Genomic DNA, 6,000 nt, shown 5'->3' with positions numbered 1-6,000 from the left:
AACCTGTGTTGCTTTCTTTTGGGTATAACCCCAGGAGTGGGATTGCTGGATCATATGGCAGAGCTATGTTTAGATTTTTAAGAGGCCTCAAAATTTTTTTCCAGAGTGGTTGCACTAGCTTGCATTCCCACCAGCAGTGTAAAAGGGTTCCTTTTTCCCCACATCCTCACCAACACCTGTTGTTAGCAGTGTTTTTGATGATGGCTATTCTAACAGGGGTGAGGTGGAATCTTAGTGTGACTTTGCTTTGCATTTCCTTTATGGCTAAAGATGGTGAGCATATTTTCCTGTGTTTTTTTGCCATTCAAATTTCTTCTTTTGAGAAAGTTCTGTTTAGTTCAGTTGCCCATTTCTTTATTTGTTCATTGATTTTGGGAGAGATTACTTTTTAAAATTCCCTGCATATTCTGGTTATCAGTCCCTTGTCTGATGTATAGCTGGCAAATATTTTCTCCCACTCTGTGGGTGGTCTCCTTAGTTTAGAGACCATTTCTATTGTAGTGTAGAAGCTTTTTAATTTTATGCAGTCCCATTTGTCCACCCTTTCTCTTAGTTGCTGAGCTGCTGGAGTTCTATTGAGGAGGTCCTTGCCTATACCTATTAGTTCCAGAGCGTTTCCTGCTCCTTCCTGTATAACTTCATAGTTGTGGGTCCGATATTAAGGTCCTTGATCCATTTTGAGTTGATACTAGTACAGGGTGATAGACATGGATCTAGTTTCAGTTTCTTGCACACAGATAACCACTTTTTTCAGTAACATTTGTTGAAGAGGCTGTCTTTTCTCCATCATATGTTTTTGGTGAGTTTGTCAAAAGTAAGGTGGGCATAGCTGCGTGGATTCATCTCCAGGTCCTCTATCCTGTTCCACTGGTCTTCATGTCTATTTTTGTGCCAATACCAGGCTGTTTCTATTGCTATTGCTTTGTAATATAGTTTGAAGTCGGGAATTGTGATACCCCAGCATTGTTCTTTTTCCTGAGTATTGCCTTGACTATTTGCTATCTCTTGTGTTTCCAAATGAATTTTAGGGTAGAGTTTTCAATCTCTATGATGAATGTCATTGGGATTTTGATGGGAATTGAATTAAACATGTAGATTGCTTTTGGTAGTATAACCATTTTTACTGTTTATTCTACCAATCCATGAGGACTGGAGATCCTTCCATCTTGTGTAGTCTTCCTCAATCTTTTTTTTCAGGGTTTGTAGTTCTCCTTGTAGAGGTCATTCACATGCTTTGTTAAGTTTACTTCTAGGTATTTGATTTTTTGAGGCTTTGTAAGTGGAATTTTTTCCATATAGTCTTTCTCAATTTGTTCATTGTTGGTGTATAGAAAAGCTAATGTATCCACATGTGAATACATAAATAAATAAATAAATTTTAAAAAGAAAGCCAACTGGAGCAAAGAGTTTGCAAGACCTTATCTGGGTTTTTTTCCGACAGTATATGGTCGAATTCAAGGATTTATACCTGTGAGGCTGGCAATCTATTGCTTAACCCACAACTACACCCTTTTCCTACTGGTTATTTTGGACACAGGGTCATACTTTTTGCCCCAGCTGTCCTAGATCATGATTCCTTTTGTGTTTCAGTGGTGCTGGGGTTTGAATTCAGGCCTCACGCTTGCTAGGCAGGTGCTCCTAAGGCTTGAGCCACTCTGTCATCCCATGATCCCCTATTTTAAGTCTCCGCCATCTGCTGAAATGACAGGCGTACACTTCTATGTCCAGATATTGGTTGAGATGGGGTCTTTCAAACTCTGCCTGGGCTGGCAGGGAACACGATCCTCTTGCCTAAGCCTCTCACATAGCTAGGATTAAAGGCATGAGACACTGTACATGGCTTCTTTACAACACTAAAGTTTTAAAGCCACTAATATCATATATTCTTCCATTTATTTAGTTCTTTAGATTCTGTGAGTTTGTGATTTTCAGCTTTGAGTTTGTGATAGCATCTTTTTTTTTAAGACAGGGTCTCACTAAGTAGCCCAGGCTAGAATTGAACTCACCATCCTCCTGCCACAACTTTCCCAGTTTTTGATAATATTTTGTCAAAGATTTTCATGAATAATTTATGGCTTAAAGTTTTTCTATTTGTTGCTATGTAGAAATACAACTCTTTTTTTCTTAAAAAAAAAACCTAATGATTTTTGTAAGTTGATTTTGTATCCTGCCACCTTGATGTAGCTGTTCATGGTATCTAGGAGTTTTTGTGTAGGGTTTTTTTGGTCTTTAAGACATAGGATCGTATCATCTGCGAATAGGGATATTTGGACAGTTTCTTTACCTATTTGTATTCCTTTTATTTCTTCTTCTTGCCTAATTCCTCTAGCTAGGTATTTCAGGACTGTTGGAGCCAACAGTGTGAAGGTGCCTGTGTGATTTGTGATTTGGTATCTGGCCTGTGAGAAAGCTCCAAGGAATTGAGGCAAAGGTCTCAGAACCGGAAGTCCGGAAAAACAACAGTAGTCAAGGTTCCCCAGATGGCTTCATGTCCTTCAGATGTAAATAAGGTTATGCTGACCGTATGCTTCTCTGTTCCTGTTTTAAAAGAGACATAACAAAGAGTTCATTTTAACTGTGCTTCCCTGTACTAATGTAACCTTGACACATAATACTTGGTATGCTTTTTCTGACCAAATGCTCCCTGTGAAAAAACAGCTTATAAAAAGCAGAAGTGATCTTCAAAAAAGTGGCTATTGAGCAAGACTCAGGAGTCCCCTCATCTTTTACAGATCCAGTCACCCAGGTCCAGCAGGTAAACAGCAACACAGGACTATGATGAATAGGAGTAGGGAGAGTGGGTACCCTTGTCTCATTCCTGAGTTTAGGGGAAATGGTTACAGTTTTCTCCATTAAGTATGAGGTTGGCTATAGGTTTGTCATATATAGCCTTTACAATGTTAAGGTTCATTCCTTCTATTCCTAGTTTTCTAAGAGTTTTTATCATGAAGTGGTGTTGGATCTTATCAAAGGCTTTTTCTGCTTTATTGAGATGATCAAGTGGTTTTTGTCTGTGCTTCTATTGATGTGGTGTATTGCATTTACAGATTTGTGTATGTTGAACCACCCCTGCATCCCTGGGATGAAGCTGACTTGCTCATGGTGAATGACCTTTCTGATGTGTTGTTGGATTCAGATTGTCATTATTTTATTGAGGATTTTTGCATCGATGTTCATTAAGGAGATTGGGCTATAGTTCTCTTTTTTGGAGGTGTCTTTTTCTGGTTTGGGGATGAGAGTAATATTGGCTTCATAAAATGAGTTAGGCAGTGTTCCTTCCTTTCTATTTCATGGAACAGTTTCAGGAGAGTTGGTATTAGTTCTTCTTTAAAGGCCTGATATAATTCATCAGAGAATCCATCAGGTCCTGGACTTTTCTTTTTTGGGAGACTATTGCTGCTTCAATTTTATTTTGGGTCATAGATCCATTAAGGTGATTAATATCTTCTTGGTTCAATTTTGTATGATCATAAGTATCTAGAAATATGTCCATTTCTTCAAGATTTTCAAATTTATTAGAACATAGGTTCTTAAAATAGTCTCTGATGATTTTCTGGATTTCCATGGTGTTTGTTGTTATCTCCCCCTTTGCTTTTCTGATTTTACTGATTTGGGTTTTTTATCTCCTCATTTTAGTCAGGTTTGCCAGGGGTCTGTCAATCTTGTTTATTTTTTCAAAGAACCAGCATTTTGTTTCATTGATTCTTTGTTTGTTTTTTGTTGTTGTTTTTGTTGTTTGTATTTCATTAATTTCAGTCCTTATTTTAATTATTTCTCTCCTCTGCTTATTTTGGGATATGCTTGCTCTTTTTGTCGAGGAGTTTGAAATGTAGTATTAGGTCATTGATTTGAGATCTTTCAGTCTTGTTAATATATGCACTCATGGCTGTAAACCTTCCTCTCAGGACTGTCTTTGCTGTGTCCCATAGGTTCCAGTAGGTTGTGTGTTCATTTTCATTGACTTCCAGGAACTTTTTAATTTCCTCTTTCATTCCACCAATGACCCATTGTATGTTAAGCAATAAGTTATTCAGTTTCCAGCTGTTTGCATGTTTTTGTCTTTATTTTTTTGTTCAGTTCTAGTTTTCTTGCATTGTGATCAGATACAATGCATAGTATAATTTCCATTTTCTTATATTTGCTGAGGCTTGCTTTGTGCCCTAGGATATGATCTGTTTTGGAATAGGTTCTGTGGGCTACTGAGAAGAATGTGTATTGTGTAGAAGTTGGATGAAATGTTCTGTAGACATCAACTAGGTCCATTTGATCTATGGTATATTTTAGATCTAGGATTTCTTTATTGATTTTTTTGTTTGGATGACCTATCTATTGATGATAATGAGGTGTTAAAGTCTCCCAAGACCACTGTGTTGGAGTTCATATATGCTTTTAGGTCCTTCAGTGTATGTTTGATGAAATTGGGTGCATTGACACTGGGTGCATATAGGTTGGTAATTGTTATTTCCTTTTGGTCTATTTCCCCTTTTATTAGTATGGAATGTCCTTCTTTATCTCGTTTGATCAATTTAAGTTTGATGTGTTCTTTGTCAGAGATAAGTATTGCTACTCTTGCCTATTTTCAGGTGCCTTTGGCTTGGTAAATCTTCTTCCAGACTTTCATCCTAAGCCTATGCTTATTTCTGTCGGTGAGATGGGTCTCCTGTAAGCAACAAATTGATGGGTCTTCCTTTTTAATCCAGTTTGTTAAACGGTGCCTTTTGATGGGTGAATTAAGTCCATTAACATTAAGTGTTAGAACTGATAGGTATGTGGTGATTCCTGTCATTTAGTTGTCTTAGTTGTTTGAGGGTTTGATTCTGTGTACCTAAATCAATGTTACTCTTTCTTGATTTTTCTTTTCCTATAGTTTGGTGCTGCCTGTCCTTTCATGGTTATGTTGGGTTTCACTTTCTGTGTGCAGAATCCCTTGAAGAATCTTTTGTAGTGGTGTCTTTGTGGTCACATATTGTTTTAGTTTCTGCTTATCATGGAAGACTTTTATTTCTCCATCTATTTTGAATGATAGTTTTGCTGGGTAGAGTATCCTGGGGTTGAAGTTATTTTCATTCAGTGCCCAGAAGATCTCACCCCATGCTCTTCTTGCTTTTAATGTTTCTGTTGAGAAGTCTGCTGTGATTTTGATGGGTTTACCTTTGTATGTTATTTGTTTTTTCTCTTTAACAGCCTTCAATATTCTTTCTCTAGTCTCTGTATTTGTTGTTTTAATGATAAATATGCTGTGGGGTGGTTCTATTTTGGTCAGGTCTGCTTGGTGTTCTGTATGCCTCTTGCATCTGTATGGGCATAGATTTCTCTAGATTTGGGAAGTTTTCTGTAATTATTTTGTTGAATATATTATGTATTCCCTTTGCTTGCACCTCTTTTCCTTCTTCAATGCATATGAGTCTGAGGTTTGGTCTTTTGATGGAGTCAGTAAGTTCTTGCATTTTCTTTTCACAGGTCTTGAGATGTTTAACTAATAGTTTTTCGGTTTTTCCTTTAATTACCATTCTGTCTTCGAGTTCTGGGATTCAGTCTTCTGCTCGTTCTATTCTGCTTGATTGGCCTTCCATTTTGTTTTGCATTTCTGTTTCATATTTTTTTCTGAGGTTTTCCATATCCTGAGTCCCTTCCTCTTTAATATTGTCTATTTTTGTCCTGAGTTCATTTATCTCTTTATTTATCATGTTCTTTGTTTCACTTTGGTGTTTTACAGGGCTTCTATAGTTTCTTTTATTTGTTCTTGTGCTTTCTCAAATTCTCTACTTTTGTTGTCTAGGAATTTCTTGAGTGTCTCCTGTACATTTTGGTTGACCATATCCAGTATCATCTCTATAAAATTCTCATTGATTACTTGCAGGATTTCTTCTTTCAGAATTTTCTTGTGGGCTTCATTGTGGTCTTTGGCTTAGTTCATGCTCGCTTTGTTGGACTCTGAATCTGAATATCTGTTTTCTTCATTTCCCTCTGATTCCTGTACTAATTTATTACTGGGGGGAC

The sequence above is a fragment of the Castor canadensis genome, chromosome 14, assembly GCF_047511655.1.
Source record: "Castor canadensis chromosome 14, mCasCan1.hap1v2, whole genome shotgun sequence".
In the NCBI taxonomy this organism is placed as follows: domain Eukaryota; kingdom Metazoa; phylum Chordata; class Mammalia; order Rodentia; family Castoridae; genus Castor; species Castor canadensis.
Note: the sequence above shows the minus strand (reverse complement) of the source record.